At 42.8% G+C, this 13,646-nt stretch overlaps 1 protein-coding gene across 3 annotated transcripts in view; it reads left to right on the top strand.

The window, feature by feature from the left end:
* Positions 1–13,646, top strand: part of STAU2 (staufen double-stranded RNA binding protein 2) — a 146,300-nt gene that overhangs the window by 121,824 nt on the left and 10,830 nt on the right. The window contains exons 14-15 of one of the 3 annotated variants that reach the window (XR_014010631.1): positions 8,846–8,943; positions 10,397–10,501. The exons of the other annotated variants lie outside the window; for them this stretch is intronic. The gene's annotated coding sequence lies outside the window, so the exon portion shown is untranslated. The remainder of the gene's footprint in view (positions 1–8,845; positions 8,944–10,396; positions 10,502–13,646) is intronic. 3 annotated transcript variants of the gene reach the window in all.

The following is a 13,646-nucleotide window of genomic DNA, read 5'->3' as shown; positions in this document are numbered from 1 at the left end:
CATGCTTTGCATGGTTTGGTAGAACACATGCTTTGCATGTAGAAGATCCCAGGTTCAAATCCTGGCATTTCCAGTTAAGAGGATCAGGTAGCGGGTGATATAAAATACCTCTACCAGAGACCCTGAGAGTAGAGAATACTGGCCTAAATGGACAAAAGTATCTGACTTGGTATATGTTAGTTTCCCCTTGTTCCTATGTGTTTTTATTCTATATGGACTTCAAAATGAGTTTATTTACAACTCTGTGATTCAGCTTCTTCCCTCTTTTTGAACAAATACATCTCACACATCAAGTAATGTGATCTAAGTAATGTGAACTCATATGAATATAGTGTTACCTGATTCAAAGCTGTGGGTTTGTTCCAGACTTAGCCATGCTTAGAGTAGAAATCAGTGGGACTTAAGTCATGATTAAATAAGTCTCATTAATTTCAGTGGGTCTGTTCAAAGTATAACTAAATCAGCATCCAGCACTACATTTGTTTTTCATAAATGAATATAAACTAAAAATATTCTCATTTTTTAAAGTCAGGTTTGACGCTGTTTTGCAAATATATGTATAGGGATTGATGGTGCAATTCAGGCAGAAAGGGTTTGATAAGTCTTTACAGACCATCTCAAACCCTATAAATCTGTAATACTATTGCAACTAGCAGATATTTGGAATACATTGCAAGTGGCTTTGTAATTTGCCAGATTTTGAAAGTAGCAGTTTTTAATTAAAAAAAAGAACCCAGCTATTATTAATGGCTTTAATAATGAGTGTTAAGTAGGAATGATAAAATAGCAGTTAACAGATCTAGCATACTAAAAGCCAGCTGCTTGGGATGGTTTTGGACATATCGATTTATTTTTTTGACTGTAACTGTAGATGGAGAAAAAGCAGGCCTGCAGTTGTGGAGTTAAGCTGTGTCAAATAAATGTTGTTGACTGCCAGTTGGAAAAGTTCCTAAACTACTAGGATCAAAATATTGAAGGAAATCTGTTACCTGGCTGGTGATGTCTCTCTAAGGTGGGCAATGTATAAAACAGGCCTATAAATGGCCAGTTAACCATATTGTGCTCTCACCAACCCGTTATTTTCTGCTATAGTGGATGGACAATCAATCCTCTTTGTCCCTCCCTCTCTTGGAATATTACACTATTGCCCTCTGTAAGAATGAGTGTGTAAAAGCCTCATTTTTGTCTGGAACTAATGTTGTTCTGCTGTTGGCTTCCATGAAAACAAACACTCAGGGTATGTCACTGTGTTCTTTGTAGCTGTTGATAACATTCTCTCTCTCTCTCTCTCTCTCTCTCTCTCTCTCTCTCTCTCTCTCTCACACACACACACACACACACCTTGTAGGCCATATTTTGCCATTTTCAAATAAGCGGCAACATATGTTTGGGTCAAATCATTTGGCTGATTAGAACCCTGAAGTATTTGTAAACTTACAGCTAAAGTACCATGGAGGTCTACAAAGTTACACAGTGTAACGAGATCCAAACGGTAGACTCGATAACTAAGGCTTAGAGTCGTACTGTATAGAGTTCTTCTATAAAAATTGTTCTGCCATAGTAACGAATAGAGAAAATTATAAAAAGTAAGAGAAAATACACAGTCTCTCTCTGCTCTTCCAGAAAGAAAAACAATCCCGACCATTTTTCTGCGCCAGATGCAGGCAACTTCTAAAGAGACTTGAATGAGCAATTACACCTTGAGGTTGAAACCTGAGATGCCTTTCTCCAGCCTATGATTCAGTATTTCTGCACCCAGTGGGGGCTGGGAAAGATAACAGCAGCCACCCAGCTTAATAGTACACTTTGGGTTCCCCAAAGATTGCCAGAGCCTTCCAAGGGAGAAGAAAGGTAAATCAGACCCTGCCACATCTAATTTGAAAAACAGGGATCAAACGAACCCTTTCTTACAAGTTAGAATTTTGGCTGTCTTGATGCATTGCAGTGAAGGAGTGAGATACTAGCCAGCCAGTCTCCCTGTTTAATTTTTCTCCCTTCCTGAAAATTCACTTCTTAACCACCAAGCACCAAAAGTTAGGATTACTGGATGTTGTTGTGGGTTAGGAGAGAATGTGTTAGAGCTTAGCAGCAGGAGCAGCAGACCCAGGTTACAAATTCAGTGACCAGGAACAAATGTGCCCTTTTCTTTATTTTTCAGCCAAAGTCCTGGATATAGGACTTTAAATGTTGCTTTTAAACCTTGTCATCCCATATCTACATACTAACCATTCTGCTCTTAGTTTCTTCTGACTCATGGACCCTTTTAAGGTGACATATACTAGTATTATCAATTAGTACAGATCAGGGGTGGGCTTTGCTTAAAGCTCTAGAACTTCTTTGTTGTCATTTTAGTTTTAAACAAAAAATTTTTTTTTTGGAATCCAAGATGAATGCTAGTATTGCAGAGTTCAGAAAATGATTGCTAAATATCGCTATCCTTGCTTTAAAGACAGGGAATGCTATCTTTGCATATGGTTTCTAAGACCCCTGAGAATGGGTCCAGCCCTTTGGTATAAATGCCACTGATTAAATATATATGTGTGTGTTTTTATTTTCATTATCAGATTTTAAAGGTGGCCCAAACAGTTTCGCAAGCTGGATTATACACAATCAGCTGTAGGGTGTTTCTGCTATCATGTTTGCAAGAATAGTGGACTGAATGTGGAATGTGGCATATTGCATACCCAAGCAATGGCAGTGTGCCAGAGCAATGCAATTTATAATTAGAAGAGAATATTTCTGTATCATAAAATGTAAAGAAAATACATAAATCAGTGCCATCCTGGTGGTCTCCATTAGCACAATAGATATCTCAGTTCACTGCTCTTTCCCGTTACACATGCAGTTCAAACACTTTTGGGAGTAACATGGTTTTTCCAAGCACAGGAAATTCAGGGAGTGACCACAGACCTCTGGAGTCTGATTATTGCATTGTTGCCAGGCAATGGGCATTTTGTGAGAGCCTCCTGCACATTTGCTCATTCAGCGAGTCTTTGTTTTGAAATGAAAAAAAGCAGGGTAAGCCCTATCATTGGGCAAAGTGAGATGACCTCTTCAGGTGGCAGCCTCCTTCCTATCCTAACTTTCCCCCTAGCCTTTCCCCTCGACCCTCTAAAGTAGCCTGCCATCTCAGGTACAGTGAAGGACACTATCCTGTCACCGTTGTTGAAGTAAGATTCAGCTGCCAGTCCAGATGTTTTCTGTACGTCTTATCCCTCACACCAGGCAGCAAAATATATTGAACCCACCCCGAAGAAAGGAGAACAGGGCAATTCTTGGGATTTCCCTGCCAAAATCCCACAGAGGTTGAGAGAAGGGTTAAAATAGTTTCAGGTTGTTGGAGACTGTCAAGTCTTAAGCAATGGGAATGTGTTGGTGTGGATATTAGGTACAGTAGGTGTAGGAACAATCAAGATTTGGTCACCCGTTTTAGTAATCCATGCTTAATAATGCAGCTCATTATGTGTTTCTGCAATGCCAGTCATGCCCTAGCTCAGGCATGGCACATGGCCTTGGTATTAAATGAAATTATTGGATTGTCTTCAATGTCATTCTTTCCATTAGAAAGCCATCACTGATCATCTGGACTTCCACTCAGAAATAATGTCCCTTCTGAAAAATCCTGTCATTTCCCCACAGTCGCATTCCTAGTTAGAATATTCAAGACTTGTGGGCCTCCCCCTTTCTTTAAATGGAGATAACTTGGGCTAATCCACTTCTTAGCATCTGGTGAGGAAAAAGAATTCTTACTGTGGCAAAAATTAGCTTTGGGAATAACGGTGGTTGCCAGCTGCATAAACAGCACTCACCCAGCGGCATTGTTCAGTCATTGGGAGTGCCTAGATTCTCATCTGATTAGTGACAATCTGTAATTAATATTGCAGTTTGTAAACTTTAGCAAAGCAAGCAGGCCACTAACCTGCTTTGTGGAGGAAGAGCTAAGTGGATGGGATTCTGCAGGGCGATGAGCCCTTCCTGAGAAGTGAAGAGTATGCTATACTCCTTCTGGAACTGGTGTGTGGTGATCCTGCAGGAGATGACCTTTTATTCATTATTAGAGAGAGGGGAGAGAAGAGACCTCCCCTTGTGAAATGCTCAGCACTCTCTGTACAAATTGACTGTGCTGGGTAGTGGGAATTGAGAGAGATCGCAACCTCTCAGGGTGCATTCTGTACCCTGCAGGATTGGGCTTACAGTGTTTTTTAGTGCCCTGGTCTATTTCAGGAGGCTTTTCTTTATTTCAGCATTTTCAATAGGAGTGTACACATCTGTCTTTATACCCAGCAGCTTTCCTGGCCCACAACAAGTCCTCTGTGAGTTTCCCCAACCAAGCTCAGTGGGATCTCTGTCAGCTGCAAGATTTATGTCATCTTTTTCAGCCCTGAGAACTGTTCCTTAAGCTTTTCACATCTGGATTTAATTGGAAAGACATTAAAAGACATTAAGTGTGCTGGAAAAGCATATTTTAGGGAGGATCTTTATAGGCACTTCCATTAAAGGAGCTAACAGTTAGAGGTTGAAGTGGGATGCAGACAAGTCATCAGCTGTTATCAAGGACAAAATTGCACTGCTAACTGCTTCACAGCAGTTCTTCATCGAGACCCTGAGCCTGTTTCTGACCTTTAATCAGGAGCCTGGTACAATTGAACAAACATTATGATTTTGTAAAAGAGAGCACACTTGGGCATTTTTCATTTGTAGTTTTGTCTCAACTGGAGTCACCTTAATGTAGAGTTGAGAAGGCAAAAAATGAGACCTTGTGGATCATAGGCAGAGTGAAGATGCCTACTTTGTAGGATCATAACCCTGCTGTGACCCATTATGGCAAGCCAAGATAATGGCCGTCTTTAGGAAAGAAGCAGAATGTTTTTGATTGATTGATTGATTGATTGATTGATTGCATTTGTATCCTACCTTTCTTCCAGCGAGCTCAAGGTGGCATACATAGTTCTCCTCCTTCCCATTTTATCCTCACAACAATCCTGTGAGGTAGGTTAGGCTGAGAATGACTGACTGGCCCAAGGTCACCCAGTGAGCTTTGTGGCCAGGTGGCGTTGTGACCCCTGTTCATCCAGGTCCTAGCCAGACACCCTAACCACTACACCACATTTGTTGGGCCATCATTTGTTGGGCCGTAATCTTCATCTATAGCTTCATGTGTTGTTTAATGCATATGTGGAGGTCTCAAAAATTCCATTTTGGTGGGGGCAGTTCTGCAGTATAAATCCATTTGTTGTTACGGACTGGCTGGACACAGAGGAATAGTGGGAGGCAACAACTGGGGAACCCCCAAGGGAAGAAGGCTCAGAGCCAGGGGATTTGGTGGTGGGATGATGATGAGTGGTCAGAGGAAGAAGAGGGAGCAGACTGGTAGGAGGAGATGTCAGAAGCTGAAGAGGTAACAGGGTTTAGTGAAAGTCTGTGGCAGAGAGAAATGCAAAAGCAGGAGAGGAGGGAAGCCAACAGACAGAAATGAGTCCGGCTGATGAAGAAGCAAGGGTGTCTTCCCCCTCTTGCTGTGACAAGTTCCCATTCCCCCTGGTCTCCTGGGACCAGGAGAGGTATGAAGTGGGAGGAGCAAAATCAGGCACGCCAGCCTAGTCTCAAATTGCTTGGGAGAGGTGGAGACTTACGCAGCTGTGGGAAGGCGGGGACCTTCAGTTTCCACAGCTGCCTCATAGGGGCAAGGCCTACCCAAGAAGAGTTTCTATGCTCATTAGGCCTGGCACTCCTGAGCAGATCCTGTTCTTCTAATAAAGAGTTAACTTCACTTACTCTGTGTGATTTATTGCTGACTCGCTCCTGACATTTGTGTACCCAAAACTGCCCAGTTTGATGACATGAATGGAAACAAACCTGAATTTAACAAATTGGTGTTAGTGTAAAAGATAAAAGTATGGTAGCTATGAATTCTCTTGCTTGTCTTGGACAAGTCATTCTCTCACTTCCCAGTGTGTATCATGAAATGGACGTGGTTTCCTCACCTAATTTTTCTGAAGAGAAGTGAGATAATTATTGTAAAGATCATAGTGCTAATAGCAGGATAATAACACTAGAAATTTAAGTATTAAAATACCCTTGTATATTGTACAACACAGTAAAAAGTTTAATCTGGAATTGGATCTTAGCAGGAAGTCATTTGCAGTGGGTAAAATCATGCGCTGCTGTTTACAAATAATTTAAGGTGCCTGTCTCTGTGTAGACTGACAGGCAGTTAAACGTAAAGGTCTTTTCATCTGGGAGAACAGTCATGTAACCCTCCTTTTCTTGAACTTAATATATTCTTAAAATAAATGTGATATTCAAAGACTTGTTTCTAGAGCAAAAGCATCTGTAGCTAAACAAATAGACCTTTGAAATAATACCCTGTCTGTCTTTAAAGTGAAAAATAGTGTGTGTATGTGTGTGTTTTCCCCCCTTTTTATCTTTCAATAAAAGCAAAACAAATAGTACAAAATCTTCCTCTGTAAACCATCCCAGCAAAACAAATGGATTTGCTTTATGGTCATCCATCTACTCAGGGCAGGCGGAGGGGGGGCCAGTTGCATTCATTGTCGGGAGCACATTCACATGAACTTCCTCTACAAAGTTACTTCCTCGCAGATAATGTTCTTAGTTAATATTCCCCTTCTACATACATATACGGACAACACATCAGGTTTGGCAAGAGGATGGGTGGGAAGAAAAAGTATTATGAAAACAATGTTTCTTCGTTTGTTTAACAAAAAATATAAGCTGCCTGATTTGTAGCAAAACCTCTGGGTGGGACTGCAGAATTTCAGGACTGGCCCTACCATTAGGGAGGGTGAGGGAACCATATCTGACAGCTGGTGCCTGGGTGGTTATGGTGGCAGTCATTCAGCTGTTTCTTCTGAGCCCTCTGACCAAGCTGTTCAGTTGGAATACAGAGCTATGTGTGCCGTGCAGACTGTCCTGCCCTGTCATAACTACCCTGCTGCCCTAAGGTGCGGTGAAGGATGCTGCCCTAAGGCTAGTGTTAATGTAAGATTGAACTGCCAGTCCAGTTGGTTTCTGTATGTGGAATGGGACAGAAGCACCTTTTTCGCCTTTGCTTCAGGTAGCAAAATGCCTTGAGTTGGCCCTGCAGAATCCTTCACTGCATACAGTACAGTGGTACCTCAGGTTAAGTACTTAATTCGTTTTGGAGGTTTGTTCTTAACCTGAAACTGTTCTTAACCTGAAGCACCACTTTAGCTAATAGGGCCTCCCGCTGCCACCACGCCGCCGAAGCACGATTTGTGTTCTCATCCTGAAGCAAAGTTCTTAACCTGAGGTACTATTTCTGGGTTAGCGGAGTCTGTAACCTGAAGCGTATGTAACCTGAAGTGTATGTAACCCAAGGTACCACTGTACTAGTTTAGAAATATTCTTGATCTTCAAAAATCTACTGGTGGGGGTGAACACTTTCAGCCACATACAAGATAATCAAGATTCCATACACCAAATTAATGTACTAATATACTGTGGCCGAAAACCAAGAATAGTCTAAATGAAGTAAGTAAATAGGTCACATGTAATGTTGGCACCCGTCTGTCTTCGGAGACAATGGAAGAGTGAGCCTTTGTGAGTAAAGTCAAACCATTGGAGAGTTACAGCATGTGCTGGGGTTGTAGAGACTGAGACGGGAGAGACATGTTTTATTGCTGGTGGGGCAGATGAACATGTCCAGTTTTGCTGCTACAGGTGCACCATAGCGTTTCTAATAATAATAATAATAATTTTTTATTTATACCCTGTCCATCTGGCTGGGTTTCCCCAGCCACTCTGGGCAGCTTCCAACAAAATATTAAAAATACAATAAAACATCAAACATTAAAACTTCCTCCCAGCAGTCTCCAGTCATGCAATATAAAACTGAAAATTTGACACTAATGTGCATTTCCATTTGTATTTAACTACAACTTAAGGTATTAAGCCAAAGTAAAACTTTAAGAACTGATTCCCTTTTGTGAGCCAGAGTTGAATTTACAATTGTTGGGCATTCATAAGGCATAGTGCAGCATACAAAAGCAATTGAAAGAATTTCACTACAGGTAATTTGAGTAGGAGAGCGTCACACATGTCTTTAGTTGAACCTTAGTCCATGATTATATATGGACAGCTGCCCCACATAAACGGTAAATGCAGGTTTGGTTTACTTTGTTGTTGTTCTTGTTGTTGGCAGGTAATTAATTAATTAATTAATTAATTTTGTATAATGCCCTTCATCCGAAGATCACAGTGCGTTTCGCAACATAAAAATACAAAATGTGCAAAATACATAATAAAAACAAGAACAAAAACAAACCAATACTTTCCCTCCTACAAACACATTTAAAAGTAAACAGATTTACTTAAGATATTTTATTCTACGCATGAGCAGTTACAGCTGTCCTTGGCTCACATTTACACAGACAAGTTAATGTATGAATCAGATAGACATGGTACAGCTGGCAGCACTCCCTGTGAGTGAAACGGCCGTATAAATTACCACCACAGTAATGGGAATTGCTGCTGGCCATATTCATGATAAACCAATCCCCCATTTTATATTAATACACATGAGCACTTGTTTGGTACCACTGTTGTTTAAATCAAAACTTGTATATACTGGCCTTTTGCTGTTCTGTATGAGGCACCATGTGTCCTCCCTAGGACTCATAGAATCATAGAATTGTAGAGTTGGAAAGAACTCCCAGGCAATGCAGGAATATTTTGCCCAACATGGGGCTCGAACCCACAACCCTGATATTAAGATGGCCTCATGCTCTACCGACTGAGCTATCCAAGCCAGCCCATTTCAGAATGCAGCTGAGGATTGTCGTGATTGAATGTTTCCCTATAGATACCACTTGTATGTCATGGAGGGAGCTTGGCTGGAATCCTTCTAAAACTAGCATGGCTAAGATTGATCTGTAGAAATCTTCTGGAATATGAGCTAAGGTACATAAAACAATAATTACGAATTTATTTGTTTAGTCATTTAAGTAACTCATTAGCTTGTTAGTAATTTAATAGAAAAGGAGGAAAAAGTCTTTATGAGATGGGGGCGGAGGGAAGAGAGCCAAAGGCATAGCATAGAATAATCAACAATGCATTACAATAAAACCATTGCAAAACCCATAAAACATACCCAGCAACTGCATATCTACAAGAATTTATCTGAAGCAAAGCACTTCTGGATCTGATTGATGCCTGGATGATAAACCACTTGGGACCTATCTATACACTATGATTCACATTACCTTGAGCTCCTGGAGGAAAGGAATGGATACATACTATATAACTAAATGCCCCATTCAAGAGTTATATGTGCACTTTGACTTATATGTAAATGGTCCACCTTTAAAATTCATGCAGCTGCCTTTGGGCAGACAGCTCTATGTGCACATCAGATTGTGGAGAAGCCAAGGATGATAAAGATGAGACCTAATCTCATCAAAGAAATCATTATTTTTCTTCAGACTACTTTTTGTTTTTTGCTTAGAACAACTGTTTCAAGGATTGTATTTTATTTTGTTTACTTTATTACATTTTTATTACAACCTGTCACAGACCTGAAGGTGTCATATATGTGGCTCCTATGAGGCCTCCCAGCCCTTCAGTAAGGTGGTAGCGTTATGTGTTTCACACTACTCTGAAGTCAAGGTTTATACGCCTTGGCTTTTTGTCCATTGATATTGAGCAAAATGCAAATGTCAGAGTAAAAGGACTAGGAAGACAGTAGAAACAATTGGCTTTTTCTTTTTTTCCTGTGGATTGACAGTACAAATCCCACAAAATTCATTTAAAATATATGGGGGTTGAATATATTAAAATAGGAGGGCGCAGGGAAATTCAAACAATGTATCTGTCTTCGTAAATCAAAAAGAAATTGGTAGAAGACGACATTCTTGGTTGATGTGGCTAGAAAGCCTGTTTGTTCCTAACACATGGGAGTGGGGGGAACCGTTCAAGAACAGTTAATCCTTGCTTAAAATTCCCCATGATGCCAGCAATCAGATTTGCATCTGGATAGATTATTTGCCATGTAAAAGTTAGCCGCATAGGGTAATGTAGCCTGAAGGCAGTGCTAAGCAGCACACTCTTTCCTAAATGTTTTAAACGTTGCATTTGTAAATGTGTACTCTCTAGGAGAAGCCTAAATGCATTAGCTCTCTCTCCTCCTCCCCTTTCATCTCCTCTCTCGCAGGCACAGCTACTGCACACATCCCGGTGCACACTGTTTAAAGATCCCTTTGTGCAGACATTAATCCCTTTTCATGTAAATTACATGAGTTAATCAGATTAATATACACGGGGACAGAACAAGTGGGGGGGGAAGAGCTTAAGTCAGGTAATTAAGACTTGCATTGTGCAGTGTGAATAACCATTCTGAAATTAATTTTTTAAACAGATGTTGACCCCGGTCTGTGTGAAATCTAATCAGCTGGGGATGGTAGTGCCTGGTTACAGAGGGCTGTTAATGATCCCTTGCTGAAGTCAGTGGTTGTGAATTCAGGTAACAGTTTGTCAGTTAAGTCACATTTTCTGATGGGTCTTCATAGAATCAGAATTATGGAGATGCAAGGGACCAACAGCACAATCCTTTGCATGGTCTACTCAGAAGTAAAACCTATTAAGTGCTTTGGCATTTGCTCCCAGTTAAGCAAGTAAGAGATTTCAGCCTAATTAGCAACTTGACAAATCAATGAGTAACCTGCACCTTTAAACCAGGCGTATAGGTACAGTTTTGCGATTGCCGGCATCATAACCATATATTTTTACAGATATGTGAGGAATTTTGAGTGTTCACTGTAGAACAGACGTAGTTGATATATGAATATTTTTTATTTATTATAGAACCAAAGGCAACTGACGTATATTATGAACTGGCTTTGATGTTCTGTGGAGTGTCTAGGCTCGGTTTCATGACTGCCGGAGAATGCTAGTGACTTAGGAAGAGTCCTGATAGAGAACCTGTAGACTTGAATTATGTGGAATCTGTTAACATGGAATGAGATGGAGTGGGTGTTGAGGTAGGAAAAATAATACTAAGAGTACCAACTAGTCCTTCAAGCACTGTAACATAGTGAAAGAGGATTTCAGAATTCCCTCGCTGTGCTACTGGGGTAAGGCATTGGTTTCTCTTATTCTTTCATTTTGCTGATTTCAAAACAAAAATAACTAGAACAGGGATGACTAATCTGTGACCATCCAGATGCTGTTGGACTCCGAACTCCCTCCAGCCCCAGTCAGCATAGCTGAGGGTCAGAAGTGATGGGAGCTGTAGTACATCAACATTTGGAGGGCCACAGGTTAGCCACCCCTGAGCTAGAATATCTATCAGTGCCCATTTTTCCTCTGCTTCTTTCTGTTGCTTCTTTTTCCACTCCCAACAAGCCTATGCTGTCATAGGGGGTGAGCATTTGATCTTTATTGTTGTCCCTACATGAGACCAACACAGATGAAGGGGCATAAAGTGCTGCCTTGGCAGCCATTACCTCCCTCACCCTAAATTGTGTCAGCTTTAAATTGTCACCTTGCTTCCACATTTACCTCTAGGCAGGATAAATTTGCAAACTTGGTCTTGACACCACTGTGTTAGGACAATGCAGTATGAGTTGAGTGAAGCTGGCCAGAGTCAGACCTTTTTGAAGAATATCATCAAGAATAATTCTTAAAACATGTGCAAAAAATTAAGGCGCTTTGGAATTGTTGGGAAACTAATTACTTACATTTGCACACTAAAAAGCAGGCATAGTTCCCCACGCCCCCATGAAACACGCATGCCCTTTCAAGCAGTCAAACATGGACATCATTTGTTTCAATGAAATGCAAGGGTTTGTACCCCAGTAATTGATTTTTGCCCATAAAGGACAGGATTGGAACGAAATCATTTGTTTTAAAAACCACAGAGAAATTTGAAGCCAGATGTCAGTCTATTGACTTGGCTCTGCTAAAGCAGAACTATCTGATGAAGCACTTAGGTTCATGCAGTGGTCTGATTCAGTGGTTAATAGGGCTGCTAGATGAATATGTCCCTGATAAAAACGATGGACAGGGGCTTGAGAAGACAGATCTGTTAGAAATTCACTTCTTCCACTTTCTGAAGAAGAGATCTATACACTTTGCTCGCAGGTGTAGTAGTGGTTTTACTACTTACCAAATTGCCATTCTCCCTAGATGTGTACTGTACTGGATGAAATAGAAGAATTTTGGGAAAGGACCAACTCATTCACTTGGGGGCCATGGCAGAATTTATAGGGCTGAAATATCCTAGTAGAGGACCCTGAAACCTTCTTGTAAGTTCCACTAATTCAGCTCAGAAGGTTTCTAAAACTGTAGGTGGCTGATGAGTGGTCCTGAAGTCTGCATGGTGCAAAGGAATCTGTTCTGGCATGGAGTGAAAAACACCCAAGTGCAGGATAGAAATACAGGCTTGTATCCAATGTGGCGCCAAGTTTATTGGATTTCTGTTTTGATTATTTTGGTGTTGTTCTAACTTGTTTACTGTTAGCTGCTTTGGTTTCTTACAAGAAAACTGAGGCATGTGTCTAAAACAAAACAGCCAATAAAGAAATAAATAGTGGCTGTAAGCACCAGAAGGCGTCAAGCTTCTCAGTGTGGAAGTCCTATAAGAGATACCGTATTTTTCGCTCTATAGGACGCACTTTTCCCCCTTCAAAAATGAAGGGGAAATGTGTGTGCGTCCTATGGAGCGAAGACGCCATAGCCCCGCGACCCTCTCCCGACTGGAGAGGTGACACGCGGCTATGGCAGGAACCTCTACAGCCCCGTGTCACCTCTCCAGCCGGGAGAGCACGCGCACGGGGCTAAAGCAGCCCCCCGCGACCCTCTCCCGGCTGGAGAGGTGACGCGCGGCTATGGCAGGAGTCTGCAAGCCTCGCGCACCCGGCAGGAGGTCCCACCGGGTGCGCGAGGCTTGGAGCGGCAGCGGACTGCTTGCGTGCACGCAGAAGCTTGGGGCGCGCTGAGCTCAGCACGCCCCAAGCTCCTGGTGTAGCACAGCAATCCGCTAGCCCTGGGAGAGCCCCGCGGCTCTCCCAAGACTAGCGGACTGCTTGCGCGCACGCAGAAGCTTGGGGCGCGCTGAGCTCAGCACGCCCCAAGCTCCTGGTGTAGCGCAGCGATTCACTAGCCCTGGGAGAGCCCCGCGGCTCTCCCAAGGCTAGCGGACTGCTTGCGCGCACCTAGAAGCTTGGGGCGCGCTGAGCTCAGCACGCCCCAAGCTTCTAGGTGCGGGCAAGCAGTCCGCTGCCGCCCCAAGCCTCGCGCACCCGGTGGGACCTCCTGCCGGGTGCGCGAGGCTTGGGGCGGCAGCGGACTGCTTGCGCGCACTTAGAAGCTTGGGGCGCGCTGCTTCTAGGTGCGGGCAAGCAGTCCGCTGCCGCCCCAAGCCTCGCGCACCCGGTGGGACCTCCTGCCGGGTGCGCGAGGCTTGGGGCGGCAGCGGACTGCTTGTGCGCACCTAGAAGCTTGGGGCGCGCTGCTTCTAGGTGCGCGCAAGCAGTCCGCTGCCGCCCCAAGCCTCGCGCACCCGGTGGGACCTCCAGGGCTAGCGGACTGCTTGCGCGCACGCAGAAGCTTGGGGCGCGCTGAGCTCAGCACGCCCCTAGCTCCTGGTGTAGCGCAGCGATCCAATA

Source organism: Podarcis bocagei (assembly GCF_964188305.1).
Source record: "Podarcis bocagei genome assembly, chromosome: 8".
In the NCBI taxonomy this organism is placed as follows: domain Eukaryota; kingdom Metazoa; phylum Chordata; class Lepidosauria; order Squamata; family Lacertidae; genus Podarcis; species Podarcis bocagei.
This window is presented reverse-complemented; position numbering and strand designations above follow the sequence as displayed.